This window comes from Poecilia reticulata, linkage group LG5, assembly GCF_000633615.1.
Source record: "Poecilia reticulata strain Guanapo linkage group LG5, Guppy_female_1.0+MT, whole genome shotgun sequence".
NCBI lineage: Eukaryota > Metazoa > Chordata > Actinopteri > Cyprinodontiformes > Poeciliidae > Poecilia > Poecilia reticulata.
This window is the reverse complement of record NC_024335.1, coordinates 1,690,768-1,709,496: the sequence shown is the minus strand read 5'-3', so window position 1 is coordinate 1,709,496 and position 18,729 is coordinate 1,690,768. Positions and strand designations below refer to the sequence as shown.

The 18,729-nt window shown below is 37.9% G+C and overlaps 1 long non-coding RNA gene across 1 annotated transcript; it reads right to left on the bottom strand.

Annotated features, from left to right (window-relative positions):
* Positions 1 to 617: 617 nt before the first annotated feature.
* On the bottom strand, positions 618 to 2,582 carry LOC108166296 (uncharacterized). The gene is made up of 3 exons (XR_001776614.1): positions 2,501 to 2,582; positions 1,010 to 1,129; positions 618 to 805 (listed from the first exon to the last, which is right to left on the bottom strand). It is a non-coding gene; the product is annotated as an uncharacterized LOC108166296 (long non-coding RNA).
* Between the last annotated feature and the right edge of the window lie 16,147 nt (positions 2,583 to 18,729).

The window sequence follows — 18,729 nt, the reverse complement described above, 5'->3', positions numbered from 1 at the left end:
AGCAAAGACCAGATGGAAAAGAAAAGTAATTCTGATCATATTTGACTGGAGTTCAAGGTTTTCCCAGGAAGCTGGACAAGAGGGGGACGTCTGCAGTTGTTGTGGATGAAATGTTACAGGAGCTAAACTGAGTAAGAGAGTCCAGAAGGGGTCTGTGGTTAACGCCAAGAACTATTTGTGCTCTTATGCATCATATCAACTGTCCAGAAATTTAAAAAGTAACCATCTAAAACAATAAGGGAACAATAGTCAAAACATGCAGTGACTCAACCAAGCTAACTTTGTAAAATCTAAAGAAGGACAAATTATTGCAACAGTGCCACTGCAGCATGCTTCCCCCCTGGGAGGCGTCATTCTGGAAAACAAGAGGTCAAAAACCTAAACGCTTTGAGGTTTGAGGTCTCTGTTTAAACTGTCACCATTATGAAGGTTTCCATGAGTTTGATGTTGGTTTTAATCTGTTCCCAGATGCATCCTGTCCTACATGTTGGTGACTTTATGCACCTTAAGCTGCCACCACGAAGCAACGAGGTGAACAAATGAACAGGCACCTGCTGGTCAAACAGCTGGTAGAAAATGATGCTTTGGTTAAATAAACACAGAGACTGAAAAAAATCTGCATCTAAATATTTAATTGTATGTATTTGATAGAGACAGACACAGAAAACAGGTTAAGGGCCACATGATGCCTGCATCAGTGTTTATAGCCATGGCTAATTCACCACAATCGTTCTTAGAAGAACCTTCAACAGTCATAGATCTGGGTTGAGACTTTTGCTTCACACAGGACAGCAGGCTTTGTTTCCTGGAGAAAAAAACGTAGTAACAGAGTTTGTTAAAGATGGAGAGGTTTCTGTAGAGGAACTGTAGATAGATTGGAGGGAAGGCGGACTGTCAACAACATCCGGGAATCAAATTTAGATTATGAGGGCAGAAGCATCACCAATAGATGCCTTGATTAAAAACCAGAATGATTTGGGAAAAACAACATTTCTGACAAACTTCATACCAACAAAGACGCAAAAAGAAAAGATGGTGTTGGAAGTGCTTCAAGATGTGGACCATAATGTCGGCTGAAGAGATTTCTGGTCGATTTAGTCCTGTCCTTCCACCATCCATCAGTTCAATGCTGAAACATGTAACATGGAGAAAACAAGAGAACCTGGTGAGCTGGAGCTTTAAGCTACTGTCATCCAAAACACGAAGAATCAGCTGCTCTTTTCAGAAGATGTGAATTTTTTAACAGAGGTGGAAGACTTGAGCCAAAATCTAAAATAAACTAAGCTTTACGGCAGTATTAAAGTCAGCAAGCATAAAGAGTCGTATCCCTCTCACTGACCTGCTGATTACAGAATAACTCTTGGAAAAAAACAAACTGACATTGACAAGTTACTTATTGAAGTTCAGGGTCTTTACAGTCACTGCAAGGAGCCAGAACTGAATTAAAAAAAGTAAATCATGAGCCAACAGGCTCTTCCCTCCCTGGAAACCTCCATGGATGAGTCCTTTATTAATCTAACAGATACGCGTTCCCACTTTATTATTTCTCCAAACACAGTTGTGCATTTGAACTGATCAATATGACGTTTTCAATATGCAGCCAAGTTTATCAAGGCTGTCCTCCGGCATCGGCACATGCATTGAACGCTCACTGTGCGTTCCTCATAACGGTCATGATTGGCTAAGTCGTTGTGAGTTGGACCCAAAGTGCAACAGGATGGAGGCGGATGTTGGATGATAATAGTTTTAATAGTCCAAGAAACCACCTGCATAAACCACAGGACATCACTGGGAACACGAGAGCACAGAGCAGGGAGACGTGAGCACCCAGCAGGGAACGATGACGCCGGTAAGAAAACACACACACACACACACACACACACACACACACACACACACACACACACACACACACACACACACACACACTGGGGCAATCAAGATGATGAACAGCTGGAACCAATTACAGGGGAAAGATGACACAAGATGCCTGAACAATCAAAATACAAAGTAAAAAACACAAAACAAGCCAAAACCAGAGAAACAGGCCAAGAACAGAGGAATTTCTCCTGCACTGCAAAAATTCACCGTTCAGAAATAAAAGTACAAAAAATTGTGCACATACTGTGTAATACAAGGAAACGTATCTGCCATGTCAAGCCTTTACAAAACACATAAAAATATCAAACTTCAGTGAAGCTACAAACACCTTAAGTTCAGGCAAAAACCCAAGAATTGATCCTGTCGGTACTAGAACAAGAAATGTTATTGGCTTATTTAAATAAAAATATGAGTTCAGTTATTTTTCACGTCTGCAATATTTAAGTTGCATAAAAAAAAAATAATATATATATATATATTAACAGCGAATTTCTAAATGAATGTTTAAACCTTTTTAAAAACAGAACTGTTGAGGCGTTGGGGTCTTCAGCCCACAGAAACACAAAATGAAAATCAGCAAAAAGCAATGAGACGATAATCCAGTAATATGAAAACATACCTGGTGAACGTGAAGCATGTCTGAACAAACATGTCTGACAGAGACGTCACCATGGCAACGCTTTGGTTTACTGGAAGACAAGACAACATCATTTTATTTGTGACTTTGTACTAATATCCTCAACAAGCTTCTGGTTCCTAATCTACTTTCAATGTCAGATAAATGTGAAAATGGACTTGGAAACATACCTGTGTTTGTCCATCAAACATGAAGAAGAAGAAAGGAGGAGGAAGTGGAGGAAAACGATCAGAGCTGCTCTGCAGAACGGTGAACGGAGCACTGATACAGGTCACCCACCCATAATACAGCAAAGAGTTAAATTAGACATGAGTGTTGTGACCCACTGACCTGAGAGGACGGGTTTCTGATGATGGCTTTTGGTTACAGAATGAAAACAGTAACATGGTGAGAGGAGCGTTAAGGTGACGTTTTCCTGCCAAGGCCAGCAGAGATTCCTGGAAATTCACTTCAGTGTCAAACAAAAGAGCTGTGATTTGTTCTGCTTACAAAAGACAAATATTCCTCTGGAATCACTCATCCATGTTTGAACTAGACCAACTTCAAACCACTTTATAGTATACAGACCAACCACTTCAAACAAGGACTGTTTTCAGCTTTCAAATGATTTAGATTTTACATTGAGGAGGGACCAAGAATTACTTTTTATTTGGGAAACAAAATGAAACATTTGTCAACAGCTATGCTGCTAATAAAATTGTAGTGGATAAATATTAAAACTTAAAACAAATTTACAGGCGTGGAAACAAAAAGGTTTTATGTTGTATGATTTAATTATTTTCTTATCAGGGTGAATGTTTGAGCTGAACTGACTGATTGTGATCCATCTGGATAAAATTCAGACAACCAAGAAAGCTGGAAAGCACAGGAACATAAAGCTGTTGTTGGACTGATTAAAAATCCAAAAACCTTCTTTCTTTACCTCAGAGCAGAGAGTTTCATGTGATCTGATGGACTTTAAATAGAAAAAATAAATGCATCAAACATAAAAACAGTCTACTGTAAAACTGTACATATCCTCCAACACTGTACATATCCTCCAACACACAGTTAAATTGTTTCATTCTGAGTGTATATAAATTCCTGAAGTCAGTAGTGTAGCCATGCAGTACTCTGTTGACTCGTTAATTTACAACGTAAAGTTTTAAATTGACTTTTGTTTAAAAATGTTCCTATATTAACCGTTAAAAGTGATTTTGCACCATCCCACTAACCCACTTTAAAAAACTTTTTAAGATTCTCATTTGTCTAATATTTTTGATTTTCAGCCCAAAGAAAACACGATGTTGGATGTTTATGATTGTGTTGATGGAAAGTCGGGCAGGAGGTTCACCTTCAGCAGGATTTCAAACTGACATTTACAGTATCGTAAAATCTTTGCGGCTTTGTCTTCAGCTTTTTTATTATTATAGTGAATTACATGTCTGTCCCACCACATATCTGAAACGATGTTTTTTTTTCTTCTTTGTCTAAGGGTTTTGGTTTTGCTACCTATAAAGTAGTAAAATAGCCCAGTCTCGTGTGTAAAGCCAATTACAGACCCTGATGTAAACACTTAGTCAGTGTCATTACACTGGAACCAGACGACAAGACTTTAAAAATTGCCCCCTGAAGGAAGCCAAGTCCGCCACATGCGTGTGGAGCTGCTCACATTTGGGACGGCTGAGGATGGATTAGAAAACAAAAACAGACCCCAAAACAACCACAGTGAGACCAAAATCCACATTATCTCTTTAAATCAGCTGCTGCTTTCTCCAGCTAAATTCCTTATCATCAACATCTAAGGACCAGAGTCCAGACAACCAGCAACCCAAAATGATCTGCACAGCATTCTCTATTAAGTTTGACACTCTCTGCAGTCTGCTCTCAGTTTAGCATTTTTGATAAGGCTGATCTTTGGAAAACTCAAGAAATGTTGTTTTCTCCAGTTTATAACCCAGAATAAGTCTGTGGTTTGTCGGAGGGTTTGCAGACACTTTGTTTGTGCAGAAACATCAAGAGCCTCCAAAGCCCCAGCAATAACATTTACGGCCTCTTTCCCAAAATTGAGCTCAAGAATTATGAGATAACTGAACATCTCCAAGGTGACGGATTTTAGGTTTAATCTGCTTTTATATCAGCAGGAAAAATATTATTTTGATCATCCACAAATCTAGATTTTCCATGCTGCTTTGTAGCCGATGTCTTTATTGTTCAACACATTTTGTTTGTAAATGCAGGTTACAGAGCTCCTTACTTTTATCTGTTATTCTTTTTGTGTTTAAATAACCAAAATTAACAACACAGAAAGGCATTTATGAAATGTTTATGATCCGTTCATCCATCCATGAACTGTTCGCCTAAAGTGATATTGACAAAAAAAAACACCACCTCTTTATTTTTGCCCAAAAATACTTTAGTTGATGTTGTACCAACTGAACTTCACATGCAAAAGACCAATGGGGTTTTTGTAGATGCAGCAAAGCATTTCCATTCAACAGAATCAACAAAAGTACAACTGGAAAACAGTACGTTTGTGAATTAATCTCACATTTTTCCTCTATGCTTCATGCAGGGATGAAGATTCACTCACATGCCAGCTGCTGGAAACTGAAAGTGAAACTAATAACAGCTGAAAGCAGCTGATTGTTTCATAAAACCAACAAAAAGAAACTAAATCTTAATAAAAAGTAAAAGGAGATGCATCAATATTCAGTATTCTGAATTCAATCCCTGTATTCAAGAAGTTCATCAAAATCAACTCACATGCTTCAAAGACCTGATGGGACTTTATTCTTACACAAAATCCTCCTAATTATCTCACGTTTAAACCCATTTAGCTCCTTATTAATACACAGAAAAACAGAAACAGCAGCTTAAAGATCTCCATCTGCTGACTCAGGGTTTCAGTGGCCAGCCAGTCTAAAACAGATTATTTTGAACTAATCACTTTTGCTACCAGATGCATTTTCTCTGCCACTCTTATTATTTTATGCTCCTCCTCCTTTGAGCCCTGCAGAGGCTCAGTTCCAATCTGTCACTGAAGATTTTCCCAGAATGCCTCTGGATTATCCAGATATCATTTCTATATTTTAAGGTTTTTGAATGTTGAAGTCATGTGTCTTAATTTGCAACATCTATGTTGCTCCTTAGGTTTGTTTATTACGTCTTAAACATGGGTTTTAATGTAGGATATTTGGTGATTACACTTATTTTTAAGTGTGTTTTTTTTTTTTTTACATGGATGATTAGTTCTTACAATTGTCACTTTGGGATAGACTGCATGAGTAGAGTAGGGAGAAGAGTTTTTGGCTTTAACCACAATTTCAAATGAAAAATTACTGAGGTTACAGAAAAGCTTATTAAGAAAAAATAATCATTTTTTATTTCAGTTTGAGTCATTTTCATGTGTTTATATTTGTTTTTTAGCTCAAACTACTGGATGCACTCAATAGCAACAAAGTGATGCATTAGAAAAGCTGAACCTCACCTAGAACATAAGGGATGTGGAAATAAAACAGTCATTTCCTGAAAGAGTGAGCAGTTCTGCATCCCACACCACAGACTGGGCCTTATGTGAATAGGTTATTCCTCCCCTGGGGGTAAATTAAATTAGAGGTTATTTGATCAGGATTTGTGCTTTCAAAGGCTTTTGGAAGGTTAATTCAGTTTAATTTAACTCTGAGTCTCAGATTTTATCCTCATAAGCAGCAAAGATGCAACAGTCCTTTATTTCTATTGCTATGGCTGTGATGTGCTGGGCATCAAACATTCCCAGAACCGTTCAAAACAAACCCAGATGACGAAAAAACTTCCTGAAGATCAGAGCACAGAGCTTCAGTATGAACATGCAGGGATATCTGTTGTTTGATATGAAGGAAATGACTTTTATTGTCCATATTTATTAATATCTGTACCTTTGATGTGTTCAAATCATGCAAAAATATCCAATTGAATATTAATCCAACAAAATTTAATCATACGGACAAATTTTCACACTAAAGTGACGTATGGACTGATAATTGTTTTGCTTGTCCACTGCTGGTTATTTGTTTCATATTAAAATTGTGATGCAAACGAGGACATGAAGCCCTCTGAAAACAGGACATCTCCACAGGCAAATCAGATAGTTGCAAATTCTGACCAGTTTGCCCAGGAGGGATCGGCTGCTGTGTCCAGGAAGCTACTTTGTAAAATGGGTCACTCCACTGTCTGCTTTCGACTCGTCCATGTTGTAGCTGCTGTCCATCTACTTGGTGCAAACTTTTGCAGTGGCATACTTTTGGAATTTACTAAAAATCTGACGCATCGCTTCCTGTTTTTAAGTCCTTTGGTTGTTCTGGTTTTTATCCTGATCAGTTTATGATGCTTTGATTTAACTTTAGCACTGCAGCATTACATCCTTTAGACTTTGACTCTTTTTCCTTTTGTTTTAAATATACTCAACCCCAACATGCTTTTTTCCTCATTGCTGTTTAATCTGTGAGCGTCTCTTGAAGGGTTGGATGTTGGGTTTCATTTTTCTCTATGAATTCTGCCATGCTGACATAACTTGCATAACAATTTCCTCATTGACTCAGTCATTAGTAATGCATTGAAAGTCTTGAATAAGGATGAAAAGACCTGAATAAATGTAGATTTTTAAGTTGCATCCATATCAGGAAGGAAGCACTGAAAGACAAATTGATGACAGAGATAAGGAGGAAAAGAAATGAATTTATAAAGCCATTTGCATCGATCTCCTTCAATTCTCCTCTCTCTTCCATCAGGATTCTGTCTTTCCTTGGCTTGGTTTGTGGTGAACCACATGGTGAACTGCAGGCCAAACCTAGTGCCTGTTTTCTTATAGAGCTCACGGCAGCAGCACACAATGTCACGCTGGGCGGCCGACCGCTGCAGAACTCCAGTCAAAACAACTCCATCAAGCAGCTGCTGAAAAACCCTGAAGACCGCCGCAATCTGCAGAGGAAAACAAATCTTCCACTAAAGAAAAACCACAGCATCTACATAGGTGATCTGAATCTAGAAGACATTAATGTTGTGAATATTTTCAGGCATTTCAAACACAATTTCATAACTTGGGTATTTTCTGCACCGGCACAGCTCTCTGCCATAAAAACATGTTTTTCCCCCACTTATTTTTCCATTTTGGAATACCTCCTGCCCACTGGTCCCTGATAATTACAGCATACATTTCATTAATCCATGTCCTGCAAAACGCAGACAGAACCTGCACACAGATCCATTTGGAGCAGCAGTTTGAAGCTAATGCCATCAGACGTGTACAGCGTTGCTGCTGTGGTGATAATAAGCTGAGAGTCGTTCATAAAAACGAGGCTGGACATGTTGACCACACCACATGCTGCTGCAGACGCCGCCGACGGCCGTTAGCATGTGAAAACCGTCCAGCTCCAGTTATGGTCACATTTGTTTTGTCAAAAGTAACTAAACTATTAAAAGATTTACAAACCAAAATAGTCAGGGAAATTTTTATTTTACCCTTCAAAACAACAATAAAATAAGAAAAATGCAAACCAGTGTCTTAATTTGTAAATGTTCTCATTTTGATTTCATGCTAAACTCAGAGGAAGGAAAAAAGTAAAACTAGTTTGATTAGTTTCACTGTATTGTTACAGACGAACTAATCACCCTGTAAAATCCTCGTTTGCATGTCATGAAAATCTTGTGGCCAAACAAATATTTAATCCTTCATTCTGACTAGATTTCTGAAAACAAAGAGACAGAAAAAGAATCAGATTTGCATTTTGAGCTCTTGGTCTTTGTTTTTTTAACCACTTACCAATGGTAGCTAATGACTGGATCCAGTCACGCTGGGCTTTCAAACCAAAAGAACATGCATGTAAAAAGCTCACTCTTTCCTCTTTTTGAGGGTATATTTGCACACGAGTGAAAAGCGGCGACCTGTACTGATGTTTATGAATATTTGTATAAACCAATCAGTTGAGCAGAAGTGACTCTAAAAACCCACACCTGCTTTTACCGGCTGTTTTAGGCTCCACTTTTGTTTTTAACAGAAAGCAGAGGACAGATTTTCCTACAGAATTTACTGCTTCAGATGTTCAAATCCAAATTATTTACAATAAACTCATTGCATATTAAACTGCAGGCACCAAAGCTGCCAGCGTTCCTCTGAGCCGTACCAGTCAGTCTGTCTGCTTCAGCTCTGGAGCTGCTGCTGGTATAGGAGGCGATTTGTTGAAATTAAAAAGGTTATTAGCAGTTTAAATATGTAAACCAGGGAAATGACATTGCCTCACTGCACAGAGCAGCATAATTAGTCGTAATTAGGGTGAACCTTCATGCCATCCTTCTGTCTGGGTCAGCTCTGAACCACAGCTGCTGAATGGGTGCCAATGACTTCAGGCTTTTCTTGCCCTCCTAGGTCAAAGGTCATATTTATTGGGTGCCTATCAACTGGTGGGATCAGGAGACTTACAGTCATTAAGCAACATGTTGTGAAGTAAACAGCATAACATCCACAGTGGCCTTGGGCAGGAGGATGATTTCCTTCTGTAACCCAAACTATCATGAGTCAGTTATGAATTCAGCGCAACAAACCAAACGGTTGGCATCGCTCTTCGGAGATTATACCGAAATATTTTCCAGCTGGATCATTTTTTTCCTCTAAAACATTCCGATGTAAAAAACACTGTAATTCCATGAAGTGCTGTAGTTGTGCATTGAAGGGCCTTTTAACTGTGTGCTTATGGTTATGGAAATATTGACAATTAAAATAAGTACCATAAAAGTGTAATTTCAGCAGACATATTCACAGTTTGCAATGTAAAAATATAAAATGCAGCTTTTATTATGGCCTAAACTGCAAAAACACAAAACCTTACCAAGTATTTTTGGTCTAGATACAAATGAAAATATCTTAGTTCATATGAATTAAGATAAAACTAACACAAAAGTAACTTTCAGGAACATACAAGAGCTTATTTTAGATCTATACTTGCTTAATATTTATTTTAAAAAGTATTTATAATATGGGAGAAAAACATCCATCCATTTTCTTTCACCCTTGTCCCTCAGTGGGTCTGGAGGGTTGCTGGTTCCTCTCCAGCTAACGTTCCGGGTGAGAGGTGCGGTCACCTGGACAGGTCACCAGTCTGTCGCAGGGCAACACAGAGACACACAGGACACACAACCACACACACACTTAGGTAGAATTTGAAGAGGCCAATTAACCTGACAGTCATGTTTTTGGCTGTGGGAGGAAACCGGAGTACCCAGAGAAAACCCACCATGCACAGGGAGAACATGGAGACTCCATGCAGAAACACCGGGGCCAGGAATTGAACTGAGAACCTTCTTGCTGCAAGGCAACAGCTCTACCAACTGCGCCACTGTGCAGCCCACGGGAGAAAAACATTTGAATGAATATCGACCTAAAACGAGCTCCTATTTTTTGCTTAAAAGATATTTATAAGTTACTTTTGTCTGTATTCAATAAGTTATTTAAACTAAAAACAAGACTGAATTTACCTGGGAATAATTTGTGTTTTTACAGTGTAACTAGTTACTAAAGTTAGAAAAATGTCCACACAGCCAACCTTTAAATAAGATAATCCACACTTTTAATCAGTAACATGTATTATGAAGACCATAAAGAATAAACTGGAGGTCAGGCTTTGTTCAGCAGAGCTCATTTTACTGCAAATAAATAAAAATACAAAAAAATGCTGTAGATCTTAAAACTGTTTTCCTAAATCACAGAGGTATTTATTGTGTTTTCTTTAATATGAGGAATTTGAACAAATGAGAAGCAGGCTGAGGTTTCTGAGTCCACCTCGTGCCGCTGACTGCACCGGTCTTCAGTTCCAAAGGAATTTAAACTCATTAGCCTCAGAAGCCTTCATTACGGCACAATAACAAAGAACAAAAAAAAAAGAGATAAACTGAGCCAGACACTTAAGAAAGATTGGTGTCTGGAAGAGAAAACATGCACACTGTCGAGCCGCTGCAGAAGTCTGTGGTCGTCCTGGCAGCTCCCATGAAAGCGTCTGGAGTCACCGCAAGCCTCACTGCAGAGTTTGGTGATTCTCATATGATCTTGTGAAATGAGCAAGACCTCAGGTTGCATGTTGTGGTTCCCAAATTGAAATGGGGATTTTGTTTCTCAAATGATTATATAAAAATGTGTATAATGTTGTTGTTCTTCATTCCTCTGTCATAGAAAAAATCATGTGACAAAACCTCAAATTGCTCAGTGTTTTTATGTGTTTTCAAGCCAACTGTGTGGGTTTGGCTCCAGCAAAGCTGTTTTGGCAAACACAGTTTTGGTCAGTATACTTAATTCCAGTAGCGTGCAACTGGAAATGAGAAAACTGTAGAAAACAGTTTGAAAAACACAAAATGAAAGAAGCATAGCAGTAAAAAAAAAAATCTGGCTTAGGCAATAAGCACTTTTCCAGGAACAGAAGCGAGTTTATAATGTAATATTAGTGGCAGCGCTGATTTCTAAACACACACACAAACACAGTGAGGCTGTCCGGTGGCGCTCAGAAGGCAGATCTGCCCCGGCACCATAAAACGGTCGTGGCATCTTGGTATTTCCAGCCTGTCTGACCTGCTCTTATATAACGGACGCCTCTGGGTGTTTCAGCTCAGAACGGGTCACTCCAATGCAGACAAGCTATTACTCTATGCAAATTACTAAACATGCAAAACGAATGACATTTTACTTAAAGATCAAGGAAAGCCAAGTTTATTTGTACAGCATTATTTCTAACACGGGTAACTCAGAAAGAACGATTCAGGTGAGAATGAACAGGAGCAGCAGTACAGAAAATTATAATATTTAGTGACGATGTGAAACTATATGCAAAACCAATGAAATGAATAACTAATACACTGATTGTTGATGTTTATGGCTGAGCTGCAGATACTTTATGTCTTGTTTCTGGTGCAAATATCCTAGTACACTTGAAAAAAAGCCAATAATTTACAAGTACGTTTTCAGTAAGATATATAAGCTTAATTAAGTGGATAATTCTTGCATATTGATCGACAGATTAAGCAGATTAGGTAAATAGATTAAATACTTGTTTCACTTATAACCGAAAAAATGTCTTGTATTCAAAAATGATATACCTGAAACAAGCTTATTTAGCCTCCTGGGAAGTTGTTTTAAGTTAGTTTTGTCTTGTTTTAAGTGTATAAACTGGACAGAAATTCTTGAAAACATTTTCTGGTTTTGCAGTAAATTTAGTGTTTATGTCCCTTTTAATCCAGACAAGGATATAAAATATTAAGAACAATCATTAGAGAATATAAAAATCACATTTTAATAAAATGCTGTGGCTGCAAAGAGTGATGCAGAGGTTCAATGTACGATGGAACTGAAAAACATTGCAAATTCTGACAAATATTAGTATTTGAACAATTGATTTTTTTCTTTAATTCCATTCTATTACAATTTCAATGTATATTTTAAAAACATGGAGCTGAAGCAGTTATGCAACAGACTGAATGAAGTTATTAGTCCAGACTGGCAGAAACATTTTCACTGACCTGTAACTGTAAGACTTTTGTCTTTTGACAGAAAAAGGTGAAGATTCATTACAAGAGACATTAAAATAATCTGAAAATAGCAACATGCACGTCTCCTTTAATGACAGGAAACTCTTTATTTTCAGGCTTTTTCAAACATTTCGTAGATACAGAGTCCAACTCAGAATCTGTTCTTTGTACCAGTAACAACAACCATCTTTTCAGTAACACTTTGACATGTTGGGGCGGAGAAGCCAGGATCGCACCATTAACTCTGATGATTCATCCGTAAGCCAGAACCACAGATGGACGTCTTCAAAAACGCCTTAAAAGCTGAACCATTGCAGGCCAAAGTCCTGGCTTAGTCACAACGTTCATGTCAAATCTCGCAAATGGAAAGTAGGATTTGTTCTCATGTAGAAAGTTCACAACTCACGAATGGAAAATCCTACGATGAGATGGGAATTACGAAAATATGGGAGTTCACCAAAGTGGTTTTTTGTGTTATTACGTCAATATTCAAAGACAATCTTTGATTGTAAGAAATAAAATAATGAACTGAAAGCATCCCGTCTGTGTGTCTTTCACAGGGATGTCTTTCTTCCAAATAAAATCCATTATTGTTGTCCCACAGAGTTGTGTTCAGGTGCTGTGGGAATATTAAAGTGAACCACAGTCAGCAACAAAGGTGTGTATTTAACAGCAGTTGAGTCAATAGGCGACTTAGAAGCCAAAATATACTTTAGGGGCAGTTTAGTTCTGCTCTTGAGTTTGTTTATATAAAAAACCCTAATATGTCATTTTGGCTGCTTGTAATAAATGAAACCAAGCCGCATGCAGACCTACAGAATGCAGTCAGAAAGAGGATTTGTGAGATTTAGCAGAGAGATCACGTGTTTCTGCTGCTGCTACATCATGTTAGGTAACACAGACATGACTCACGTAAAACTTCAATGATCCAAGATGAACTGACTCAGAGGGAAACACGGCCTCCTCCCTCACTGTGTTTGTTTTGAACAATAAAATATGGACAGGAAGGATTTTCATTTTTACCATCCGATGATAAAAATCACCAAACTCTTCATGCTGAACCTGCAGTGTCATCAGGCGTCTGTCTGTGTAGGAAAATCCAACCCTCCACTATTTTACATGTATTTGTTTGTGATGCTCAAACAAAAAGGGAAAATCACTTCAGAACGACGGCTGAAACATGGCAAACGTAAAACATATTTAGGGTTTAAGGAGTAGAAAATGGGATCCGAACGTTAAAATGTGTGTCGATGTGACTGTGCTCAGTGTTGGAAACAGAAATAGCTTGTAGCCAGTTGGAGGTCAGTGATATTTCTGTCACCTCCACGTGAGGAGAAGCAGTGCGACTGTTAGTATTATTTCCATTCCTGTCATACAGAACTCTAAGGCTTGACGTGATCCTGAAAATCAAGCGATAAAAACTCGTTCTTGTTCATGTTTTAGTCTAAATGAAGCTTCATCACAGATCTCTTCTGTCCACCAACGAGCTCCATGTCTTTTCCTGCCCACATTTCTGCCTGCACACCTCAACATGGGACTAATTCTCAGTCTCAAAATGACTGCAGTTCCTCTTCTCTTTCTTGCCACATGCCAACTAAAAAAATCAAGCTAACCTCTGAAATTCATGGACCACTGTAGTAAATTTCCCTTTACTCTGATTATTAGTTTCTAGGAAGGTAAACAGGAAGATTAGTCAGTGGATTTCCTACCAAAGCGTTGAAGAGCTGAGCATGACTTCCTGACATCGGGACCTACTTTCACTATTTTAACTACTCAACATCATTTCAGTTTGACTAACAACTGTGTTAGTTACTTTAGATGTATTTAACGGGAATATGACAGCTATCCATTGTTCAGTTTATTTCCATCCTCATCAGTCAGAGCTGCTTTTCAATGAAAAGGCTGCGTGTTAATATCAGGACATGATTCTGTGTCCAGCAGGACGACGATCGACACTAAACAAAAACCCACCAGCTCTGTTTAAAATGTGTGAAATATTAAGTTGGGTTTTGGTTCAGCACCAAGTGTAATTTGGAATACAATAATTATAATGATATGCGACATAATATAGGAATTATTTGTATTCCTATTGTTACCCTGCAGCCTTGAATGGCTGAGGGTAAAAGATGATCTTCCCTCAACGTGTGATGCTGTGGTATGAGAAAGACGAGACACACGTTGAGCTTCCTTCACATTCAACTGGAAGATTTATTCTTCTTCTGTGGTATAAACACACTTCATGTATCACATACTGCAGTAGAGAACCATTAACATCATTACATCAGAAATGGCTGTAATATTTCTTAAAACCAAACAATTATTATTTTAACATGCTCCATTTAGCATCATGAATTCTATCAACTGACAAAATTAATTCACAAATAGCTTTTACTTCTCTAAACCATATTAATTTTGTAGTTAGTGCTTTAAATTCAATACCTTGTCCTCTTTTCTGAGACCTTTTGTACTTAACTATCAAAAATAAAATATGTAAAATATATTTTAACATTTAAGCATTTTAGCTTTTAACAATATCCATTGCTTCAGTAGAACAATAATATTTTACATCTTGCATAAACAACTATTCTCTCAATACAAACTGAAAAGGGTGCAATGCTCCTTTAATATTGTGCCTCGGTACTCAGTTTCACACGAAGATACAGTTTATCTGGTTTTTCAACAAACCGATAAAAACCATCACATTTATAAGATAAAGAAACCAGAACAATGTCCTTTGAGTGAGAACTCTCGTAAAAAGTGCAAAATACAAGTTCAAATGAACTCCGCTGTCCCTCAGCTAGTTCCTCAGCTAGCTCCTCAGCTAGCTCCTGAGCTAGCTGTCACACACATGTAGAGGCCAGCTAGCATTAGCTTCCATTAGCCTTCAAGAACAAGTCCCGTTTTCGTACACAATAACAATTACAGAGCGAACTTCGCGACTCATTAGTTGAGATTCGATTCAAGAACCTTTTCAACTCTTCCAGGAACTAATATATATGTATAAAACCATATTTCTACTGACCTGTGATATGAGAAAGACGAGACACACGTTGAGCTTCCTTCTCATTCAACGGGAAGATTTATTCTTCTTGTGCTCAATCTTCTCTATGCCACCAACGCGGCAGCGCCCCTAGCGGTTGTGTGTGGAATTGCATAGGACTAACTAAAATAACACTAAAGAACTTATTACAATGAGAAATTAAAGATACAAAAATAAAAATTATACTGGGGTGCCTATTTTCTTACTTATCGTTTGTAATTTACTAAGAACTCATTTTTCACCCTTCTACACTATATTAGTGGCTATAAAATCCCATAATTCATCAATAAGATCAATCAGCATACAGCCAAAAAAATTCACACAGTCGCTTTGAAAATTTCAGAGTTCAGATCATTCATATCCAAACCGTCTGTCATCATCAGTGTTTCCACAGCAATCAGCTCATAGAAACAACATTCCCATTCTTATCGGGAGACGCAGTGAAATTTTCCAGGAAGAATCTTGCAGCTACATGTCCCCGATCAAATAAAAGGTCACCTGCATGCTTTGGAGGAATGCTCACTTTGTTTCTACGAATCAGATTAGAGGATTAGTTCAGAGATTACCACCACAGTCACAGGAGTTTTTAGCTGTGAATAATTAAAGTGGAAACAGGTCCAGGTCCCACGGTGCAACACGCTGAGTCCAGTCGATCTCAGACAAGCTTTTGTCACATTCAGAGTCACAAAGTTTTTCTCAGACACATGGAAACCAAAACACTCAGCATTTCAAATGATTTAACAAAGACACAATAAAGCAGATGGCTTCTGTAAGTGGTTGTTTTGAAGCGTGGTTTTGAAAAGTTGGATTTAAGACACGAATGGATTTCGATTCTCAAACCTCATTTGTAACATATTTCAGCTCTTTGCTCACAAGTTGCATGTTGATTGTAAACCTCAAGGCCAAACTTTGAACAGAAGCTGTGTATTTAGACACGCTGCAGGAAAAACATGAAAAACTTCACTTCCCTCAGTCATTATAAACCGAAACTGGGTGGTTTTCAGCACCAAAGCCAAAGGGAAGGGGGCAGATTTAAATAACATCTCTTAGATTCTCAGCTTGAGTGAGGAAGCTGAGCAATGCGGCTTCATCACATCAGAGCCCGACTTATTAGAGCTGATAAAGTCCCTGACTCAAGCGTTAAGCTATGTGAAGCACGAAGTTATTCAGGATTTATTTATTTACGAGTCTCTTCAAAACCTCAGTGGCACAAGGACAGTCGATCACCGAATCATCACCAACTATTGATGCCTTTTATGAATCATTGTCTTCACCAGGAGTTACATTTTAACTTGTATTTAACTTGAGTCAGATGAAAAATGGCATTAAAATCATATTTTCTCTGGAGGAAGAGCTGAAAAACAGAGCAGTTTGTACAGATCACTCAAATCTAAAGCGCTTATTCCAATATAAGGTGTTCAGTAACACACTGCAGAATCAGCAGCCAGGAAAGACATTCAGCTCAAAGTGTTAGAACCTGAAACTGCAACTAAAGTATTTTCAGAGTTTTGCCTCCATGCTGTGTGATACAGTATAAACAGTGCTAATCTTCAGGTTTCATGTGGGTGTGTGTGTGTTGTGTGTGTGTGTGTGTGTGCGTGTGTGTGTGTGTGTGTGTGYGKGYGYGYGYGYGYGYGYGYGYGYGYGTGTGTGTGTGTGTGTGTGTGCGTGTGCGTGCGTGTGTGTGGCTGGTGGAGATGCAAGGGGATCGCTTCTAAAAACAAGTGAATCAAGTCAAGTTACCTCTTTATATCAATAAATCATTTCAAGCACACAAAGGTGAGGTGAGTGTTGAGACGACCGGCTGCCCAGCAGGTTTGGAGGAACCGCAGCACAAGATGTCCTTCATCTTCATGACATTCAAATCTTCATCTGTTTTGACTGCCGCCTGCTTGGAGTTGCATTGTTTTCATAAGCTAACATAGATTTTAAATCATTTTTATTTAGAGCTAAATTAATTAGATTTACTAAAGGAGCAGTATTATGTGTTTTCTATTTTATGACATAATCAAGTAACTATGTGAACTTCAGTTGTTTCAATTTTATACCATAATTAAGTAACCATGTTATCCTTAGTTGCTATAAAAATGTGATATTAAATATGACTTGAAAAAATGGACTTTGTAATTTGATGCCTTGAATTGGGCCTCTGTCTCTTTAAGATCTCCTGCGCTTTCTGAAACTCCGCCTTCAGGAAGTTGTCCCAACATGACTCCTCTATTGACAATGGACTTCAAACTAAGTAACCAAAAACTAACCTCTAAAATATATGATTAAGATCATTAGATGTTCCATCAACACAGCAGCCTGTTGCTGTTAGCTTCCACTGAGCCGATTCCCAGAAACACCATCATGTTTATGTAACACAAACTAAGGAAGAAACAACTTCATCCTGATTACCAGGAATATAGTTTAGTGATGATTCACTCCTGGTAGGCAGTAGATTAAAAATGTTCCTGCTTCCATCAAAAAACTAAATATTCCATCATCAAGTTTTTAAAGATAATTACCAGTTTAGCAGCTTAAAATAAGCAGATTAATTTTTATCTGGAGTATCTATCACAATATTTTGATTTTTTAGCTGGCAGCTGAAGCAATGGCTAAATAATTCTGTTAATTCACAGATGTATCTGGATTTGTTTAACTCTTCAGAATAACATGAACATTGCAGAGTAAAACATGAATACTTTGATTAATTCAGCTTCAGGTATTTTCTGCTGGGAGATAAGGATTCCTCCCGACCCCACTGAGGGACAAGGGTGTTAGAAAATGGATGGATGGATGGATGGAGATGAGGATTCTGGTATTTTGTAACTCAGCCTTGTTCTGAACACAAACCTGTTGCACATTCTGAACTCGTCACAAGCCGCCATGTGGAGAACAGCATGCTGATGAGTCGACAGCTCATGGGAAAAGTTTAGAAACATTTTAAACATTGAGATTTTTAACACAAAAAAACAAGAGTACTTAATAAATCTGCATCTCTCCACAATGGTCAAGAGATGTGAAATGTTTCCTGTAAACTATTTTTTTAACCAAATAATGTTTTAATATTTAATCAGTGCTGCAAATGCTGAATCAAAAACAAGATGTTTAATTATTTGTGTTATTTTATCTGATAATGGAATTAAATACTACTTAGCGTTTAGACTTGCAGAACATTGTGTGAAATCTGATTACAATTGAGTTTTTAGAACAAAGACCAAAAAAATAGAGCTACAGTCTTATCAAGAAACAGAAAATGTTGAAACTCAATCAGACATCTCCAGACAGTACATGTGTCCCGTCAGGCAGAGTGGGGGAACCATTACCCCAGCATGTTGAAACGACTTTCTGTCATTTTATTTTTGCTTTTAGACATCGTTTTTATCCCAGTACACTTGGAGCTCTACAGCCTCCTGTAAGCATAAACTGTGCAAAGACTATATAAAACAATTCAAGATATATTCTTCAAAATGTTTTCCAGGTGGTTTGATCAATAACTGGTTTCAATAAGGACAATAAACCATTCAGGTAAATTCAGTGGTGGAGAAAGTACTCAAAACATGTACTTAAGTAAAAGTACAAATACACAGACAAAAATGTACTCAAGTAAAAGTCAAAGTACCACATTAACATTTTACTTAAGTAAAAGTAAAAAAGTACT